At 49.0% G+C, this 21,898-nt stretch overlaps 1 long non-coding RNA gene across 1 annotated transcript in view; it reads left to right on the top strand.

The window, feature by feature from the left end:
• The window catches only part of LOC138249021 (uncharacterized), a 28,314-nt gene extending 13,907 nt beyond the window's left edge, over positions 1 to 14,407 (top strand). The window contains exon 3 of the long non-coding RNA XR_011194684.1: positions 14,025 to 14,407. This is a non-coding gene — a long non-coding RNA (uncharacterized lncRNA). The remainder of the gene's footprint in view (positions 1 to 14,024) is intronic.
• Positions 14,408 to 21,898: the final 7,491 nt, after the last annotated feature.

Genomic DNA, 21,898 nt, shown 5'->3' with positions numbered 1-21,898 from the left:
ACGGGGGTGCAAGGGTCTCCTACACATGCCCCCAAGTCTTCTTTTTTCCTTTGCCAGGACACCCAGGACCTAGGTGAGCCTGCGTCGTGAGAGTGAGGTGTCCTCCAATAATTCAAGCTACCTTTACTGAAAATCCTGACCAATGTGCACCCGCCTTTCCAACTCAACTGTCTTGAACAAGCACTGGCAAAGGCAATAGGTCCGACTCAGAAGTGAAAGTGTTTTATTGACTGAGTATGTGGTTGTGTGGATGGATAAGTAGATGAATGAGTCCACGGATAGGTGGAATAGTGAGTAACTGACTATAGGTATGAATGGCTAGATGAATGGGTGAGTGTTTAATGTATGAAGGGGACGAAGGAGTGTGTGGGGGCTAACGGTAGTGAGGGGCATAGCATGTGAGCCGGAACCTCACTTGTTGAAAGCGAGGAAGAGGGACACCTCGAGAGAGACGGGGGCGAGAAAACTTAGCGAAGTTGTTGACAAAACCCTTCCATTTCTAGGCGCTTGCTTGTGTGCACTTTCTGGTGCTCCCCGGTAGCTCATTGTTTATATCAGTGGGACCTACGCTACGGATGAACAAATACTCATCAGTGCCAGCTGCGCTCAGCGTTTAAAGCAAGCAGAAGCTGGGATCGGAGGTGGCATGTTGGCAGACTGAGAGTGGGTGATGCCTGCACGGACGGGGCTTAGGGCCTCTCCCTGCGTCGGTGACCTGATCTCTCTGTCCTAAGCCAGAGGGTGAAAGCTTTACAATTTAAAGTGTGCTGAGGAAATGCACTTTGGAGACGTGAACTATGGTTGCCTCTTTTCTTAGAAAAAAAGTACTGGACATTTGTTAATGGTTTTTTATTCTGGAAGAGCCGATAGCTGGGAGGAGAAAACATATTCCGCTAATAACTGTTCTGAAGGACCAGGCGGCTCACAACGACTTTTTAGCGTCTTTCTTTATCTGTTTTCTGTTTTAGATTTATGTTATATAAGGGAAAAGTCCTGGATTTAATGGATTTTTCCAATATTTGGACCAGTCTAGACTTGAAAATGCAGGCCTGGCAGGTAAAAATCAGCCAGTGGGAAATCCTGGACCGTCCTTGAAACATTGCAACACGAGCCCTTCCTTGGAGGCGGACTGGCATGAACACAGCCAGAAGCTTGAGAAATGTTCCTCTCAATGAGCATTTTAGAGAAGTTTTAACAATAGGTCTGGAGACATCTGCACTGTCAAGCCAGATTTAAAAATGTGGGCTTCTTTAACTTCAGTGTGACACATTCACACATCGCAGGGCACCACACCTGGCACTTTATAGGGCATTCTAAGCTTTCTAGCAGAGGCATTCCACAATGCAAGCAGGGATACATCCATAAAATAATATCCCACAGACTCCACCCCTGAGGTGGGGGCGGGAGAAGAATTCTACTCCGCCCGCTGAGTTGGTGGAGTTTTGCCTCCACCGCGCAAAGCGACGCAGAGCAGGGTTTTTTTCATGTTAAGCTGGCGAGCACGAGGAATCGCTATGTAGCGAGCGTGAGTGAGATTTCTGAATGCGGATGGTCGCGGCAGGTCAATACCGCCCGCACTGGGCAGGCTGCCGCTTGCATTGAGGATCCTGCCGCTTCAGTAGTAAACCTACTCGTGCTGCAGAAAGGAGTTACTGCCCTCTGTCATGCCATTAGCGCTGATTTCACAGCACAGGAGAAACTCCTGGCACTAAAAATCAGTGCAAACAGCGCGACTTACCCAATCTCCGCCGCTCACAGAACTCCATGTAGCACAGCAGAGTTTTTCAGGACTTTGCGCAGTTCCACGTAGTATAACTCTGCGAACTCCACCCAGGCCTACTCTGAGTAACCCCATAAACTTCACCAGTCTCTACCCCTCTGCTCCCACTGCCCCTCCACCAGCGTACCATTTTATTTTGGGGTTGGGAAGCAGGGGCAGGGGTTCAAGTTGAAGGCTGTACTTGGCTCTGGTAGGCCCAGAGAGGTCACCCTCAACCTCTTTGACCATTACCTAAGGTCCTTGCAGTGATCCCGCTGCTGGTTGGGGGAATCAAAAACATAGGTTTAAGGTCAGTCTGTGATTCGTGCCCTTACTACCACAAGAGAAAAACATCCCATGTACCACAGCGATTAAAAGTACTTTTACTGTTTAAACCACTCTTTTAATATCATTGGAATCAACAAATTGAGCAATTCAAGTTATGTAGTGCTGGTCCAGGAGGCTGGGCAGGCCTCATGGGGCCCACTGTTTCTCTTGAGTGCACCCAGGGCAGGATACAACAGAGCAGCCTTAGGCGCTGTAATATATGGGCCCGGTTCACAGAAGTAAACTTAGACCAAAAGTGTAAGTTTATGACTTTTGGTATTCACAAAGGTAAGTTACAAGTAGTATCTTTAAATCTGCACTTGGGGCAGAATCTCATCACTGTGGTGTATCTCTGCAAGATTCCACCTCAAATGTGGATTTTCTGTCCCAAATATAAAAGATACTAGTCTTAACTTACCTTTGTGAATACCGAAAGGGGTAAACTAAGCTTTTTGGTCTACGTTTACCTTTGTGAATCAGGCCCCATATGTCTGATTTGGTGGGTGGAAGGGAGGGCAGGATATGTGAAGCCTCAGCCACTCGTGCAGCACTGGGGGCTTCACAGAGATCACTAGGGCTCTGAAGAGCCCTGTCCTGAAATGAGAAAATCAAACAGTAATCCTTAGACTAAGCTGAGTACCCTCTCAAATATCATTACACAACCAAGAAAACAATCTCTTGATACCCTACAATCAAGCTTCACCAGAGCCACAGCAGAGAAACTGCAAATTCATCAGATTGTGGACGACACACTATGCATCCTACACTCAGGAAACTCACGCTTTCTTGTTCTCCTCGACCTCTCCTGCATTTGGCACAGTCATCTACCACGCTATGTTGAACACTTGGAAGCAGAGAATAGGACGTGGAGGCATGCTCCAGGCCTGGTTCTCATTCTACCTGACTAACCTCTCCCAACTGGTCAAAATCAGGAACCTGGTTTCAAAGCCAGGCAGACTGCGGAACTTGGACCCCCAAGGCTCGACCCTCTCTCTAACTCTTTTTAACTTCTACCTCGAACCCTTGCGTGTGACCATCCGGAACTCTAGAATCCACTTCCACCTGTTCGCAGATGATACCCAAATCTACCTGAAGGTCACATCACCAGATGGCGTTGTTCTTTTATTCAGCACCTGGATGTTCCACCGCCACCTCAAACTAAATCTGGCAAAAACAGAATTTCTTATGATAATTCCAGGGAAAGCTCAACCATCAGTTCAAGAGTGACTGGCTATCTTCCTTGCAGTGGACAGCCATCCCTCCAGTACTCAGAATACTACATCACTCAGTTTCACCCTCAAGAGTCATCTCAACCTCTAGAGCCATATCATTGCCAAGTCCAAGAGCTCCCAGGTCCAGCTAAGGCAGCTATGCGAAATCAGGTAACTCATCCCAGAACAAGACCTAAAAACAGTTGCTCCAGATCTGGATCTCTCAAGACTGCACTACGGGATGGCACTCCTCTCAGCCAGCCCCAAAGTAGAGCTAGGAACGCTCACAGCAGTAGCTACAGCATGCTTTGTGACCACCTACATAACCCCTGTACTCCCTACCCTCCAGGGACTTCTTAAAGAAGTGAGAGCCCAATTCAAAACCGCATGCACTACTCACAAAGCGCTGCACTCATCTTCTCCTTCAAACCTAAGAAATTGAACATTTTGGACACGAACCAGGGTTCAAGAAATGTTCAATCTCTTCTTCTCAAGCCACCATGCATTTCATTTCCTAACTGTACAGGAGCCAATTCATTTTCTGGAAGATCCACAAGAATTTGTAACTCCCTCCCTCAGTCCCTCCACTTGACCACTTGCCATGCCACCTTCAAAAAAGAACTCAAAGCTTCTCTCTTCGTAAGACACTCGAGCTAGTTCCTGCTCTTCAATTTATGCTCTTAAATGTCTGAGGTTGTTTATGGTACTCACAATGTGATTGTCGTATTTTGGTTCTAGTGTAAAGAGTTCTGAGGCACATGGACTATGTCCGTACTGTGAGAAGGTAGCCTCTTTCTAGCCTTGTTACCCCCACTTTTGGCCTGTTTGTGAGTGTATGTCAGGGTGTTTGTCACTGTTTTCACTGTCTCACTGGGATCCTGATAGCCAGGCCTCAGTGCTCATAGTGAAAACACTAGGTTTTCAGTATGTTTGTTATGTGTCACTGGGGTCCTGCTGGTCAGGACCCCAGTGCTCATAGGTTTGTGGCCTATATGTATGTGTCACTGGGACCCTGTCACACAGGGCCCCAGTGCTCATAGGTGTGCATGTATATGTTCCCTGTGTGGTGCCTAACTGTCTCACTGAGGCTCTGCTAACCAGAACCTCAGTGGTTATGCTCTCTCATTACTTTCAAATTGTCACTAACAGGCTAGTGACCATTTTTACCAATTTACATTGGCTTACTGGAACACCCTTATAATTCCCTAGTATATGGTACTGAGGTACCCAGGGTATTGGGGTTCCAGGAGATCCCTATGGGCTGCAGCATTTCTTTTGCCACCCATAGGGAGCTCTGACTAATCTTACACAGGCCTGCCACTGCAGCCTGAGTGAAATAACGTCCACGTTATTTCACAGCCATTTTACACTGCACTTAAGTAACTTATAAGTCACCTATATGTCTAACCTTTACCTGGTAAAGGTTAGGTGCAAAGTTACTTAGTGTGAGGGCACCCTGGCACTAGCCAAGGTGCCCCCACATTGTTCAGAGCCAATTCACTAAACTTTGTGAGTGCGGGGACACCATTACACGCGTGCACTACATATAGGTCACTACCTATATGTAGCTTCACCATGGTAACTCCGAATATGGCCATGTAACATGTCTATGATCATGGAATTGCCCCCTCTATGCCATCCTGGCATTGTTGGTACAATTCCATGATCCCAGTGGTCTGTAGCACAGACCCTGGTACTGCCAGACTGCCCTTCCTGGGGTTTCTCTGCAGCTGCTGCTGCTGCCAACCCCTCAGACAGGCAGCTGCCCTCCTGGGGTCCAGCCAGGCCTGGCCCAGGATGGCAGAACAAAGAACTTCCTCTGAGAGAGGGTGTGACACCCTCTCCCTTTGGAAAATGGTGTGAAGGCAGGGGAGGAGTAGCCTCCCCCAGCCTCTGGAAATGCTTTGTTGGGCACAGATGTGCCCAATTCTGCATAAGCCAGTCTACACCGGTTCAGGGACCCCTTAGCCCCTGCTCTGGCGCGAAACTGGACAAAGGAAAGGGGAGTGACCACTCCCCTGACCTGCACCTCCCCTGGGAGGTGTCCAGAGCTCCTCCAGTGTGCTCCAGACCTCTGCCATCTTGGAAACCGAGGTGCTGCTGGCACACTGGACTGCTCTGAGTGGCCAGTGCCACCAGGTGACGTCAGAGACTCCTGCTGATAGGCTCCTTCAGGTGTTAGTAGCCTTTCCTCTCTCCTAGGTAGCCAAACCCTCTTTTCTGGCTATTTAGGGTCTCTGTCTCTGGGGAAACTTTAGATAACGAATGCATGAGCTCAGCCGAGTTCCTCTGCATCTCCCTCTTCACCTTCTGATAAGGAATCGACCGCTGACCGCGCTGGAAGCCTGCAAACCTGCAACATAGTAGCAAAGACGACTACTGCAACTCTGTAACGCTGATCCTGCCGCCTTCTCGACTGTTTTCCTGCTTGTGCATGCTGTGGGGGTAGTCTGCCTCCTCTCTGCACCAGAAGCTCCGAAGAAATCTCCCGTGGGTCGACGGAATCTTCCCCCTGCAACCGCAGGCACCAAAAAGCTGCATTACCGGTCCCTTGGGTCTCCTCTCAGCACGACGAGCGAGGTCCCTCGAATCCAGCGACACCGTCCAAGTGACCCCCACAGTCCAGTGACTCTTCAGCCCAAGTTTGGTGGAGGTAAGTCGTTGCCTCACCTCGCTGGGCTGCATTGCTGGGAACCGCGACTTTGCAAGCTTCTCCGGCCCCTGTGCACTTCCGGCGGAAATCCTTCGTGCACAGCCAAGCCTGGGTCCACGGCACTCTAACCTGCATTGCACGACTTTCTAAGTTGGTCTCCGGCGACGTGGGACTCCTTTGTGCAACTTCGGCGAGCACCGTTTCACGCATCCTCGTAGTGCCTGTTTCTGGCACTTCTCCGGGTGCTACCTGCTTCAGTGAGGGCTCTTTGTCTTGCTCGACGTCCCCTCTCTCTGCAGGTCCAATTTGCGACCTCCTGGTCCCTCCTGGGCCCCAGCAGCGTCCAAAAACGCCAAACGCACGATTTGCGTGTAGCAAGGCTTGTTGGCGTCCATCCGGCGGGAAAACACTTCTGCACGACTCTCCAAGGCGTGGGGGATCCATCCTCCAAAGGGGAAGTCTCTAGCCCTTGTCGTTCCTGCAGTATTCACAGTTCTTCAGCCTAGTAAGAGCTTCTTTGCACCAACCGCTGGCATTTCTTGGGCATCTGCCCATCTCCGAGCTGCTTGTGACTTTTGGACTTGGTCCCCTTGTTCCACAGGTACCTTCAGACAGGAATCCATCGTTGTTGCATTACTGATTTGTGTTTTCCTTGCATTCTCCCTCTAACACGACTATTTTGTCCTTAGGGGAACTTTGGTGCACTTTGCACTCACTTTTCAGGGTCTTGGGGTGGGTTATTTTGCTAACTCTCACTATTTTCTAATAGTCCCAGCGACCCTCTACAAGGTCACATAGGTTTGGGGTCCATTCATGGTTCACATTCCACTTTTGGAGTATATGGTTTGTGTTGCCCCTATCCCTATGTTTCCCCATTGCATCCTATTGTAACTATACATTGTTTGCACTGTTTTCTAAGACTATACTGCATATTTTTGCTATTGTGTATATATATCTTGTGTATATTTCCTATCCTCTCACTGAGGGTACACTCTAAGATACTTTGGCATATTGTCATAAAAATAAAGTACCTTTATTTTTAGTATAACTGTGTATTGTGTTTTCTTATGATATTGTGCATATGACACTAAGTGGTACTGTAGTAGCTTCACACGTCTCCTAGTTCAGCCTGAGCTGCTTTGCTAAGCTACCATTATCTATCAGCCTAAGCTGCTAGACACCCTATACACTAATAAGGGATAACTGGGTCTGGTGCAAGGTGCAAGTACCCCTTGGTACTCACTACAAGCCAGTCCAGCCTCCTACATTGGTTGTGCAGTGGTGGGATAAGTGCTTTGAGACTACTTACCACTCTTGTCGTTGTACTTTTCATGAGAGAAAAATATACAAAACAAGGTCAGTGTATATACACATAGCCAAAAAGTTTTGCATTTCCTCTTTTTCACTCTTTTCTAAGTGCTGAAAAGTACTTCTAAACTTTCAAAAAGTTCTTAAAAGTTTAAAAAGTTTTTTCTGTCTTTCTAAAAAGTTCTGAAAACTTTTTTCTCTTTGTCTATCACTTTAACTCTCTCTAAAAATGTCTGGCACAGGCCAAAAAGTTGAACTGTCCAAACTTGCATATGATCACCTTAGCTGGAAAGGAGCAAGGAGTCTCTGCATAGAGAGAGGTTTGAGTGTAGGGAAGAATCCTTCCTTAGAACTGTTAATTAATATGCTTAGAGTACAGGATAAGGCCATAAGTGCCCAATCTGTAGAAAAAGTAGCTAATGGTTCTCAATCTGATCCAGGGACTCCCCCAGGAAAAGGCTCAGGAAAGAAACTTCTCAGCCTGCCCATTACTAGACAGTCTAGCATAGTTGGTACAGAGGTTGAATCACACCATACTAATGGTGTGCTCTCACATTATACTGGTAGCCAAGCTGTTAGGGTGCCCTCTGTAAGGGACAGGTCTCCTTCTGTTCATTCCCATCATACCTCTGTATCTAGAAATGTCCCTCCCACCCACCCTGATGACAGATTGTTAGAAAGGGAGCTCAATAGATTGAGAGTGGAACAAACCAGACTGAAGCTCAAGAAGCAACAGCTGGATTTGGATAGACAGTCTTTAGAATTAGAGAAGGAAAGACAGAAGTTGGGTTTAGATACCCATGGTGGCAGCAGCAGTATTCCCCATAGTCATCCTGCAAAAGAGCATGATTCCAGGAATCTGCACAAGATAGTTCCCCCTTATAAGGAGGGGGATGACATTAACAAGTGGTTTGCTGCACTTGAGAGGGCCTGTGTTGTACAGGATGTCCCTCAAAGGCAGTGGGCTGCTATCCTATGGCTATCATTTAGTGGAAAGGGTAGGGATAGACTCCTTACTGTGAAAGAAAGTGATGCCAATAATTTTACAGTTCTTAAGAATGCACTCCTGGATGGTTATGGCTTAACCACTGAACAGTACAGGATAAAGTTCAGAGAGACCAAAAAGGAGTCTTCACAAGACTGGGTTGATTTCATTGACCATTCAGTGAAGGCCTTGGAGGGGTGGTTACATGGCAGTAAAGTTACTGATTATGAAAGCCTGTATAACACAATCCTGAGAGAGCATATACTTAATAATTGTGTGTCTGATTTGTTGCACCAGTACCTGGTAGACTCTGATCTGACCTCTCCCCAAGAATTGGGAAAGAAGGCAGACAAATGGGTCAGAACAAGGGTGAACAGAAAAGTTCATACAGGGGGTGACAAAGATGGCAATAAGAAGAAAGATGGTGAAAAATCTCAAGATAAGCATGGGGATAAGGGTAAAACCAAAGATCCCACTTCAAATCTTAAACACTCTTCAGAGGGTGGGGATAAAACAAATTCTTCCTCTTCTTCCCAACCTGCACACATTAAAAAGCCTTGGTGCTTTGTGTGTAAAAACAGAGGCCATAGGCCAGGGGATAAGTCCTGTCCAGGTAAACCCCCTGAGCCTACCACCACTAATACATCAAGCTCTAGTGCCCCTAGCAGTAGTGGTACTAGTGGTGGGACTGCTGGCAACAGTCAAGCAAAGGGTGTAGTTGGGTTCACTTATGGGTCCATAGTGGAAACTGATGTAATCAGTCCCAAGACAGTTTCTGTCACACCTAGTGGCATTGGCCTTGCCACACTGGCTGCTTGTCCCCTTACAATGGATAAGTACAGGCAGACAGTTTCAATAAATGGTGTTGAGGCCTTGGCCTACAGGGACACAGGTGCCAGTTTCACTTTGGTGACTGAAAACCTAGTGCCTCCTGAACAACACATCATTGGACAACAGTATAAGATTATTGATGTCCATAACTCCACTAAGTTTCTTCCCTTAGCTATAATTCAGTTTAGTTGGGGTGGAGTTACTGGCCCTAAGCAGGTGGTGGTATCACCTAGCTTACCTGTAGACTGTCTCTTAGGTAATGACCTAGAGGCCTCAGGTTGGGCTGATGTAGAGTTTTATGCCCATGCAGCCATGCTGGGCATCCCTGAGGAATTGTTCCCTCTCATTTCAAGTGAAATGAAAAAGCAAAGGAGAGAAGGCCTGAAAACTCAGGATCCCTCTCCATCAACAGGTAAAAAGGGTATCACAGTATCCCCTAACCACCCTACCATTCAGGATACTATTCCTGTGGTGGGAGAAACCTCTCCTGGGGTGGCACCTGTTCCAAGGGAATCATCAGCTGGCAAAGCTGGACTCCCTGAGGTGGAAGTACCTCTCTGTGGGATAACTAACATTGGTGAGAAAAACAGCACCATTTTAGTTAACATGGAGCATCCCTCCAACCCTCCCAGAGAAACTTTAGTGCAGAAACCCTGCACTACCTCACAACACTTAGGACAGCATCCCTGCCCTAGTGTGGAGCTCATAGGACAGCATCCCTGCCCTGCTCCAACTCAAGAGAAACAGCATCCCTGTTCTCTCTTCCAGCCAGATGGACAAAGTTTTTGCCCAGCTATGGCTTTTCTGAGACAGCATCCCTGTCTGGCATTTCCATCACTACAAATAGGTTCAGTGGACAATTCCCACTGCTCTAAACTAAAACTTACTGATAGAAACTCTGAAAATACATCTTCACATTGTTGCTTAGCTAAAAAACTTCAAACAGGGTGGTTTACATCCCCACAGGGAAGTAACCATATAGTGGATGATAAAGGGAGTAACCAGTCTATTGCAGAGCTACTCTCTACTTATCACCACTTAGACAATAAAGTCTCAACTGGCCAAGGTTAGCCTTATTGTCCTTCGTTTGGGGGGGGGGTTGTGTGAGAAGGTAGCCTCTTTCTAGCCTTGTTACCCCCACTTTTGGCCTGTTTGTGAGTGTATGTCAGGGTGTTTGTCACTGTTTTCACTGTCTCACTGGGATCCTGATAGCCAGGCCTCAGTGCTCATAGTGAAAACACTAGGTTTTCAGTATGTTTGTTATGTGTCACTGGGGTCCTGCTGGTCAGGACCCCAGTGCTCATAGGTTTGTGGCCTATATGTATGTGTCACTGGGACCCTGTCACACAGGGCCCCAGTGCTCATAGGTGTGCATGTATATGTTCCCTGTGTGGTGCCTAACTGTCTCACTGAGGCTCTGCTAACCAGAACCTCAGTGGTTATGCTCTCTCATTACTTTCAAATTGTCACTAACAGGCTAGTGACCATTTTTACCAATTTACATTGGCTTACTGGAACACCCTTATAATTCCCTAGTATATGGTACTGAGGTACCCAGGGTATTGGGGTTCCAGGAGATCCCTATGGGCTGCAGCATTTCTTTTGCCACCCATAGGGAGCTCTGACTAATCTTACACAGGCCTGCCACTGCAGCCTGAGTGAAATAACGTCCACGTTATTTCACAGCCATTTTACACTGCACTTAAGTAACTTATAAGTCACCTATATGTCTAACCTTTACCTGGTAAAGGTTAGGTGCAAAGTTACTTAGTGTGAGGGCACCCTGGCACTAGCCAAGGTGCCCCCACATTGTTCAGAGCCAATTCACTAAACTTTGTGAGTGCGGGGACACCATTACACGCGTGCACTACATATAGGTCACTACCTATATGTAGCTTCACCATGGTAACTCCGAATATGGCCATGTAACATGTCTATGATCATGGAATTGCCCCCTCTATGCCATCCTGGCATTGTTGGTACAATTCCATGATCCCAGTGGTCTGTAGCACAGACCCTGGTACTGCCAGACTGCCCTTCCTGGGGTTTCTCTGCAGCTGCTGCTGCTGCCAACCCCTCAGACAGGCAGCTGCCCTCCTGGGGTCCAGCCAGGCCTGGCCCAGGATGGCAGAACAAAGAACTTCCTCTGAGAGAGGGTGTGACACCCTCTCCCTTTGGAAAATGGTGTGAAGGCAGGGGAGGAGTAGCCTCCCCCAGCCTCTGGAAATGCTTTGTTGGGCACAGATGTGCCCAATTCTGCATAAGCCAGTCTACACCGGTTCAGGGACCCCTTAGCCCCTGCTCTGGCGCGAAACTGGACAAAGGAAAGGGGAGTGACCACTCCCCTGACCTGCACCTCCCCTGGGAGGTGTCCAGAGCTCCTCCAGTGTGCTCCAGACCTCTGCCATCTTGGAAACCGAGGTGCTGCTGGCACACTGGACTGCTCTGAGTGGCCAGTGCCACCAGGTGACGTCAGAGACTCCTGCTGATAGGCTCCTTCAGGTGTTAGTAGCCTTTCCTCTCTCCTAGGTAGCCAAACCCTCTTTTCTGGCTATTTAGGGTCTCTGTCTCTGGGGAAACTTTAGATAACGAATGCATGAGCTCAGCCGAGTTCCTCTGCATCTCCCTCTTCACCTTCTGATAAGGAATCGACCGCTGACCGCGCTGGAAGCCTGCAAACCTGCAACATAGTAGCAAAGACGACTACTGCAACTCTGTAACGCTGATCCTGCCGCCTTCTCGACTGTTTTCCTGCTTGTGCATGCTGTGGGGGTAGTCTGCCTCCTCTCTGCACCAGAAGCTCCGAAGAAATCTCCCGTGGGTCGACGGAATCTTCCCCCTGCAACCGCAGGCACCAAAAAGCTGCATTACCGGTCCCTTGGGTCTCCTCTCAGCACGACGAGCGAGGTCCCTCGAATCCAGCGACACCGTCCAAGTGACCCCCACAGTCCAGTGACTCTTCAGCCCAAGTTTGGTGGAGGTAAGTCGTTGCCTCACCTCGCTGGGCTGCATTGCTGGGAACCGCGACTTTGCAAGCTTCTCCGGCCCCTGTGCACTTCCGGCGGAAATCCTTCGTGCACAGCCAAGCCTGGGTCCACGGCACTCTAACCTGCATTGCACGACTTTCTAAGTTGGTCTCCGGCGACGTGGGACTCCTTTGTGCAACTTCGGCGAGCACCGTTTCACGCATCCTCGTAGTGCCTGTTTCTGGCACTTCTCCGGGTGCTACCTGCTTCAGTGAGGGCTCTTTGTCTTGCTCGACGTCCCCTCTCTCTGCAGGTCCAATTTGCGACCTCCTGGTCCCTCCTGGGCCCCAGCAGCGTCCAAAAACGCCAAACGCACGATTTGCGTGTAGCAAGGCTTGTTGGCGTCCATCCGGCGGGAAAACACTTCTGCACGACTCTCCAAGGCGTGGGGGATCCATCCTCCAAAGGGGAAGTCTCTAGCCCTTGTCGTTCCTGCAGTATTCACAGTTCTTCAGCCTAGTAAGAGCTTCTTTGCACCAACCGCTGGCATTTCTTGGGCATCTGCCCATCTCCGAGCTGCTTGTGACTTTTGGACTTGGTCCCCTTGTTCCACAGGTACCTTCAGACAGGAATCCATCGTTGTTGCATTACTGATTTGTGTTTTCCTTGCATTCTCCCTCTAACACGACTATTTTGTCCTTAGGGGAACTTTGGTGCACTTTGCACTCACTTTTCAGGGTCTTGGGGTGGGTTATTTTGCTAACTCTCACTATTTTCTAATAGTCCCAGCGACCCTCTACAAGGTCACATAGGTTTGGGGTCCATTCATGGTTCACATTCCACTTTTGGAGTATATGGTTTGTGTTGCCCCTATCCCTATGTTTCCCCATTGCATCCTATTGTAACTATACATTGTTTGCACTGTTTTCTAAGACTATACTGCATATTTTTGCTATTGTGTATATATATCTTGTGTATATTTCCTATCCTCTCACTGAGGGTACACTCTAAGATACTTTGGCATATTGTCATAAAAATAAAGTACCTTTATTTTTAGTATAACTGTGTATTGTGTTTTCTTATGATATTGTGCATATGACACTAAGTGGTACTGTAGTAGCTTCACACGTCTCCTAGTTCAGCCTGAGCTGCTTTGCTAAGCTACCATTATCTATCAGCCTAAGCTGCTAGACACCCTATACACTAATAAGGGATAACTGGGTCTGGTGCAAGGTGCAAGTACCCCTTGGTACTCACTACAAGCCAGTCCAGCCTCCTACACGTACTATGTAAAATTGCATAAATAAGAGAATAAATAAATATATGTACCACGCTTCTTTTTTCAAGATGAGCCTGGGATGGGCGGCATCACTGCATGCAGTGAAGACTTGCTATGGTAACAGCAGATGATGGTGTTATGTGCACAGAACTATGATTTCATGCCAGTGCTGCTGCTCTCTAAAATATTTCTGGCCCAGTGGCCCTAGCAGAGAGGTGTGTTGTTTCTAATGGGTGAACATAATATTTATTTTGGCTTCAATTTCCAAAACCCGCAATAGAACATAATACTTAAGCTGCAAAGCAAACCACACCTTCTTAACAAACAATCTCTTGGGAGATTCACAGAGTTTTCACACACTGATGGCGGGGGAGTCTGCCCACACCCCCTCTCGCCTTGGACAGGCATCAGGAAGCAGCCCTGTCCTCCCCCTGCCCAGAAAAAGTGGCTACATTTGTTCTGTAGCCTCTGGGTGTTTCCAGTCAATGGTGACAGTTCCAAGCTTTCTTATGTATCAAGATAATGGTTGTTTTAGGTCTTGCAATGTGACCTCAGACATGACTACTTGTCTTTGGAAGTCTGTCTGTATTCCCTTATGTTTTGCCTTTCCTTCCATTGATTTGCCTAGAGACTCCCTAGTTATGTGTCCTGCACCTTCATCCAAGTCTGGTTGCCTGTATCTTAAGTCTCTGTTTCTCTTCTCAGGTATACCGCCGTTCTTTCCACCACAACCACCACACCTTCCAATAGTGAGACCTCCTGATGCATGAGCCTCATTACACCCACCGGATCTGATGTCTGACGCCTGACAATGGATGTCTGATGCTCCACCACTCACCATTGATCTACAAAATGTTCCCCTTGTTAGGTCAATTTGCAGAAAAGCAATAAATGTTGTAGAATTAGGGGCAGAGATTAGCTTCCAGTGTGTTGATAACTTGCTCCTAAAGTCATTGTGTTGTTGTGTATTAGAAATGTGACATGTAACTTCACATCATTGTTATGAGGGAGTTGCTCTAAGACCTTGTAGATGCCAATGCTACTTATTTTAGAGTAGAACTTTACAGCAATAAAGTTGATGACATGAATATGTGTATTATGTCTCTTCACTGTGCATACTTTTTGCTGCAAACATGAGATACACCAGTAGTACTAATATGTCATGAAAATTGTACACTGAAGTTAACCAAGGCAGACTTCAGTCTCACGAGAGCCACCACCGGCCAACACTTCTCAAAAACTGTCCGCACCAGACTACCTCTTCCACCTCAGACTCTCCACCACACCTGTCCAGCTCCCACTGCACTGTGTCTTCCACCTCTAACTATCCATTACACCTGTCCAGCCTCCAACAAACTACCTCTTCCACCTCAGCCTATCCATCAGACCTGTTGAGCCTCCACCACACTCATCTTCCACCTCAGACTATGCATTACACTTGTCCACACCTCACATGTCCAGAACCTAACCCTCTAGAATATAGACAAAGATGCTAGAATCAGCCCTTCAACAGCATGTGCATTCCTACTAAATCTCTAACTCCTGTGTACAGTCCAGAGAGGGTCCAGCCACATGCATCCTTCAACAAAATTCCCAGTGTACCATCAAAACTATGACCTCTGCACACACACCACAACCAATGCTTAGGCTGTACACACTGATCTGACAACAAACCCTGTTCCTACTGGATTTCTGCAAAGGAGTGTCCATCACCATCTACAACTCAGATGCCCCCACAACAGTATAATGCTACAGAACCAGCAAAGCAAACCAAAGAGGAGGTGGCACGGCACATGCAAACAGGAGAGCACAATCACTAAAATGTTCACAAACTTTGATGCCAGCTGACATGGATCACTGCTGCTCTGCTATCCCTATATATCACAAACCACCCACTTACAACCACCACATTTGAAGACATGGTGGCAGGATCACTGCCGTCCACTATCACTGTAACGCAAACCACCCACTTACAACCCCATGTTTGTAAACTCGCTCACTCACCAGGTCTCCAAAATCTACGATCATCCAGACACCACAATTCTGGGGAAATTTAACTTGACTCAACATCTTCAACAAGTCTTCAAAGTTCTCCTTAAGAAACTGCACCCAAAACAAGTACTAAAAGGTCCAATAAATTCAGATGATACACACTTGTTGTGATGATTGTTTCCTTGCAGGTACCACCTGGTACCGCCTTTCTCTAGCATGACCTTTCAAGCCACTGGCATGTTACAATTATATAAACTGAATAACACCTGTCTTCAGTGATGTAAATCATCTTTCTATGGACGTGTAGCCTCCTCCCACTGATCAATGATTCTCCTGGTCACACCCCGAGAATCACCTGCAGGAAGTGAACTAAAGCACCTGCTGTGTAGGGCCTCACCAAGCCTCAGCTCTGCTCCCAGAAGAGCAAACCAGATGAACCTGTCTGTGGCTCACAGAACATAATTCAACTGATTCACACCTCACCCTAGTGATGGAGATCTGTCCAATGAGAAGCTGACACACAGACCTTAATGAAGACACTACACACAGGAAACGCACAATGCCAGAAACAGACCATAGCAACAGATCTACAGCCTGCACACAAGCACAGACTTCATCACAGAAGTCTTGCATTCTAAAACACAAGAGCATACAACAGGTAATCACCCCTCCCAGATGAACTGTGCCAAATTAGTAGAGCGCTTCACCACCACTTCCTTGGATGTGAAATGTCATTGATATCTCACAGAAGTGAACCCCCACTACAAAATACAGAGGGGTATATTTATCACATTTTCACACAACACAATGCAGCAAGCTACCTTGTTGTGCTGCATTGCGTGAAAGGGAGAGGGAGGGAATGTGTTGTTTTTAGCATTATGCAGCGCACTCCTGCTCTCTCCTTGCACTGGTGCACAATGTGTAGCCTAGCACCAACGCAGGCACCCTTGCACTATGGTGTAAGGTGTCTGCGTTACAGGCAAGATTGTTTTTGTGCAGGATGGGGCACCTTCCTGTATCAGAAACTCCTGAGAGTCCTTCTCCTCTTTCTAAGTGAACTGCAGAATGCAGTACACATGGAAAGAGGAAAAAAATAAGGAGAAATAAACATTTCTCTTTGCTATGCCTCCCCTGGGGATGTATAGTATTTTGGCATATTCTCAGGTCTACCACTAATGGTAAATCTAGGAATGGTCCGGAATTCATGGGTAGATGTGTGGGAACACCCTAACTCCATCCATGGAAGGCCTCCTTGGGGCAGAGTAATGCAATGCAGTGAATTGTGATGCCCTGTGTTACTCCACGTTTATCAAGCCACACTGTGCCATGCACTGTGACCTTGCATGGCTTGGTAAATATCATTTAAGGTTTCGTGACGCTCTTGCTCCTCATTGCATAGTGCATGGGTGAGGCAAACCCATGATAAATATGGCTAGAGTTTCTTATCGTTCCATACAAATCAACGCTTTGGGTTACTTTTCAACAACTAGCAATTGCTAACATAGGCCCACCAGGTGGCAACCCTCTTATTATACTGAAATATCTCCTCCCTTTTCTAAAAACTCAGGCTCACATTTATGGGGAATTGGCACAGGGCAGTGCCGTAAAAGTCTTCTTGATGAGCTGCCCTACGCGAAAGGGCAGGATTAATCCACAAACAGTACATACCACTATGGGTAAAGTACCAACAGAACGGAAGAAAATACCTTATTGGATAGCCCAGAAAACAAATCAGCTGGAAGCTGTGTTTCCCCATTCGGGACCGCAGGAGAAACATAGAATTCTAACAATGTGCTTGCCCTTTGGGATGGTTCCCTCGGTGGATGACTGTGCCACACGGGGTACAGTCTTTGCTGCAATATATACTACCACACATGGTACCCCAACACTTGCCAATTTATCAGAAGTGTTAAAACAAATTCAGAATGAGCATGGGGCAGCCCCTGCCCTAGATTTGAGGATGAAATTGATGTGTTATTTTGACGTGGTATCCTCGATAATACTCAGTAACATTCAAGGGGAAGCTGTAGCACTGGCTATACGCCAGTGTCTCCGAGAGACTCCATATTTAGAACAAGAGAGACAGCTACTAAAAATGATTTCCAAAACCTATACTAGTATAGGTCGGGACAGTTTGGGAGCCAAGCCAAAGAAATTGGAAGTACACAGTACCACCCCTAAGGAAGGTACTGAACAAACACAAGAGAGTTCGAAAAAGCACTGGGAGAAACCAAAACAATTTAAAGAAAAACAGAAGCAGAGAGCAGATTATCCACATCCAGAGAACTCCGAAAGGAGATGTACTCTCAGAAATAGGGAGAATATTAGAACTCCTGATAGATATACTGATTCACGTCCCTCTCGATCCTTTCAGGACGCTCTGAATAGGCGTAGCGAGAGAGGGGGCTGTCCCGACCGGTGTCCGGACTACGTGAAACAAAAGACTCACCACAGTCTACAGTAAAAAAAGAAGAGAAGACTTCTCAACAAAAGCCACAGTTTAAAAAGAAAAAGGTGGCAGCACTATCAAGGGTAGGTCGCTCCCCCTGCCGCTGCAGCTCCTCCAAGTTCCCGAGTTCCTGTGTTCCTGAGACCCACCTAACTGTAAGTACCCCCCTCCTCCCAGCCCCTCGCCCTGCCCCGCGCCACTCACCTTCTCTCCTGCTCCTGCTTCTTTTCCTCCTCTCTGTCTCTTCCTCCTCGCTCCCCCTCTGCAATCTTCTTCTGTGTTCTTCTGTTCTTCTCTTCTGTTCTTCTGTTCTTCCCTTCTGTTCTTCTGTGTTCTTCCGGTCTTCTGTGTTCTTCTTCTCTGTTCTTCTCGGTGCTTCTGTGTTCTTCTTCTCGGTTCTTCTGTGTTCTTCTCTGTTCTTCTCTGTTCTTCTCTGTTCTTCTGCTCTTCCGATCTTCTGTGCCTCTGTCTTCTGTTCTTCTGTTCTTCTGTCTTCTGTTCTTCTGTTCTTCTGTTCTTCTGTCTTCTGGTCTTCTGTCTTCTGTTCTTCTGTCTTCTGTTCTTCTGTCTTCTGTTCTCCTGTCTTCGGCTCTTCTACCTCCTCCGTCTTCTTCCCCCGAGCCTGCCCTCCTGCTCCTTCCTCATCCCCCTCCCTCACTCGCCTCCCCCTCTCTCACCCCTAGCTAACCCGTTCGCTATCTACCTCCCTCACTCCTACTATCTTCCTATCTCTCTAGCTCCCTATCTCACTATCTAACTCCCCCACTCTCCACCTCCTCCTACCTACCTATCTGTCTATCTATCTATTTCCCTATCTATCGACTTCTCTATCTATTTTCTCTATCTATTTCTCTATCTCTCCCCCCCTCCCGCCACCCCCTCTACTACCTATCTCCCTATCCTCTCACTCTACCTCTCTCCCTCACCCACCTCTACAACCCCCCCTCCCCTATCTTCACAACCCTACTCCTATCTCTCTCCCTAATCTCCAAACCTCCTAACACTCACCCTCCTCCACCCTAAACCCCCTCCCCCAGCTCCTCTCACTCTACCTGTCCCCCCCCCTCCCTCGCGCTTTCCCGCCGCGACCTCCTGCACGCCCCCGCCCCCCAGCTCCCATTCGCCCCCAGCTGACCCCTCCCCCCCCCTCCTACCTCTTATGGCGGCCGCTGCGCGACAGTGGTAGCGACCCTTGACCCAAGGGTAGGTCGCTCCCCCTGCCGCTGCAGCTCCTCCAAGTTCCCGAGTTCCTGTGTTCCTGAGACCCACCTAACTGTAAGTACCCCCCTCCTCCCAGCCCCTCGCCCTGCCCCGCGCCACTCACCTTCTCTCCTGCTCCTGCTTCTTTTCCTCCTCTCTGTCTCTTCCTCCTCGCTCCCCCTCTGCAATCTTCTTCTGTGTTCTTCTGTTCTTCTCTCCTGTTCTTCCGGTCTTCCATTCTGTTCTTCTGTGTTCTTCCGGTCTTCTGTGTTCTTCTTCTCTGTTCTTCTCGGTGCTTCTGTGTTCTTCTTCTCGGTTCTTCTCTGTTCTTCTCTGTTCTTCTCTGTTCTTCTGTTCTTCTGTTCTTCTGTCTTCTGTTCTCCTGTCTTCGGCTCTTCTACCTCCTCCGTCTTCTTCCCCCGAGCCTGCCCTCCTGCTCCTTCCTCATCCCCCTCCCTCACTCGCCTCCCCCTCTCTCACCCCTAGCTAACCCGTTCGCTATCTACCTCCCTCACTCCTCCTATCTTCCTATCTCTCTAGCTCCCTATCTCACTATCTAACTCCCCCACTCTCCACCTCCTCCTACCTACCTATCTGTCTATCTATCTATTTCCCTATCTATCGACTTCTCTATCTATTTTCTCTATCTATTTCTCTATCTCTCCCCCCCTCCCGCCACCCCCTCTACTACCTATCTCCCTATCCTCTCACTCTACCTCTCTCCCTCACCCACCTCTACAACCCCCCCTCCCCTATCTTCACAACCCTACTCCTATCTCTCTCCATAATCTCCAAACCTCCTAACACTCACCCTCCTCCACCCTAAACCCCCTCCCCCAGCTCCTCTCACTCTACCTGTCCCCCCCCTCCCTCGCGCTTTCCCGCCGCGACCTCCTGCACGCCCCCGCCCCCCAGCTCCCATTCGCCCCCAGCTGACCCCTCCCCCCCCCTCCTACCTCTTATGGCGGCCGCTGCGCGACAGTGGTAGCGACCCTTGACCCAAGGGTAGGTCGCTCCCCCTGCCGCTGCAGCTCCTCCAAGTTCCCGAGTTCCTGTGTTCCTGAGACCCACCTAACTGTAAGTACCCCCCTCCTCCCAGCCCCTCGCCCTGCCCCGCGCCACTCACCTTCTCTCCTGCTCCTGCTTCTTTTCCTCCTCTCTGTCTCTTCCTCCTCGCTCCCCCTCTGCAATCTTCTTCTGTGTACTTCTGTTCTTCTGTTCTTCCCTTCTGTTCTTCTGTGTTCTTCCGGTCTTCTGTGTTCTTCTTCTCTGTTCTTCTCGGTGCTTCTGTGTTCTTCTTCTCGGTTCTTCTGTGTTCTTCTCTGTTCTTCTCTGTTCTTCTCTGTTCTTCTCTGTTCTCCTGCTCTTCCGATCTTCTGTTCTTCTGTTCTTCTGTCTTCTGTTCTTCTGTTCTTCTGTCTTCTGCTCTTCCGGTCTTCTGTTCTTCTGTCTTCTGGTCTTCTGTCTTCTGTTCTCCTGTCTTCGGCTCTTCTACCTCCTCCGTCTTCTTCCCCCGAGCCTGCCCTCCTGCTCCTTCCTCATCCCCCTCCCTCACTCGCCTCCCCCTCTCTCACCCCTAGCTAACCCGTTCGCTATCTACCTCCCTCACTCCTCCTATCTTCCTATCTCTCTAGCTCCCTATCTCACTATCTAACTCCCCCACTCTCCACCTCCTCCTACCTACCTATCTGTCTATCTATCTATTTCCCTATCTATCGACTTCTCTATCTATTTTCTCTATCTATTTCTCTATCTCTCCCCCCCTCCCGCCACCCCCTCTACTACCTATCTCCCTATCCTCTCACTCTACCTCTCTCCCTCACCCACCTCTACAACCCCCCCTCCCCTATCTTCACAACCCTACTCCTATCTCTCTCCCTAATCTCCAAACCTCCTAACACTCACCCTCCTCCACCCTAAACCCCCTCCCCCAGCTCCTCTCACTCTACCTGTCCCCCCCCTCCCTCGCGCTTTCCCGCCGCGACCTCCTGCACGCCCCCGCCCCCCAGCTCCCATTCGCCCCCAGCTGACCCCTCCCCCCCCCCTCCTACCTCTTATGGCGCCCGTCCGCGCCTGGCCCGCGCCCAGCGCCACGACCCCTGGTCCCCAGCTCCCCCAAGCCCCGCTGATCCGCTACGACCCCACCACCCTCCACGCCCTCAACCCAGGGCGCTCCAAAATCTGCTTCCTAGCTCACCCCAAACGCACCCATGGACCCTTCGCCTGCAACTCCTGCAAACGCATCTTCCACCACGCAACTACCACGACCACAAGCCCACGCGCCATCAACCACCTCAAGTGCATCCTGATCAACGCTCGTTCCGTCCACAAGCACGCCGTTGAACTTTGGGACCTCCTGGACTCCACAGCCCCGGACGTCGCCTTCATCACGGAGACATGGATGAACGCCTCCTCTGCTCCAGACATCGCTACCGCCATCCCCGAAGGATACAAGATCTCCAGAAAAGACCGCACCAACCAAGTAGGAGGAGGTGTCGCCATCGTCTTCAAAGACTCCATCAGCGTCACCACCTCCACTGAAGACTCCCCTCTCGCCGCTGAACACCTGCATTTTCAGATTCGCACCGACCCAAGGACCACCCTCAGAGGATCCCTCGTCTACCGTCCTCCCGGACCTCGCGCCTCTTTCAGCGACGCCATCGCCGACTTCATCTCCCCGCACGCCCTCGCCTCACCGGACTACATCCTCCTAGGCGACCTCAACTTCCATCTGGAACAAAACAACGACCCCAACACCACCACCCTGCTCGACAACCTCGCCAACCTCGGCCTCAAACAACTGGTGAACACCGCCACCCACATCGCCGGACACACGCTCGACCCTATCTTCTCCGCCAGCAAACACATCTTCTTCAGCCACACCTCTGCCCTACACTGGACCGACCACAGCTGCGTCCACTTCACATTCCGACGCGAG

This window comes from Pleurodeles waltl, chromosome 8, assembly GCF_031143425.1.
Source record: "Pleurodeles waltl isolate 20211129_DDA chromosome 8, aPleWal1.hap1.20221129, whole genome shotgun sequence".
NCBI classification, from domain to species: Eukaryota; Metazoa; Chordata; class Amphibia; order Caudata; family Salamandridae; genus Pleurodeles; species Pleurodeles waltl.
Note: the sequence above shows the minus strand (reverse complement) of the source record. Positions and strands in the feature narration are given on the sequence as shown.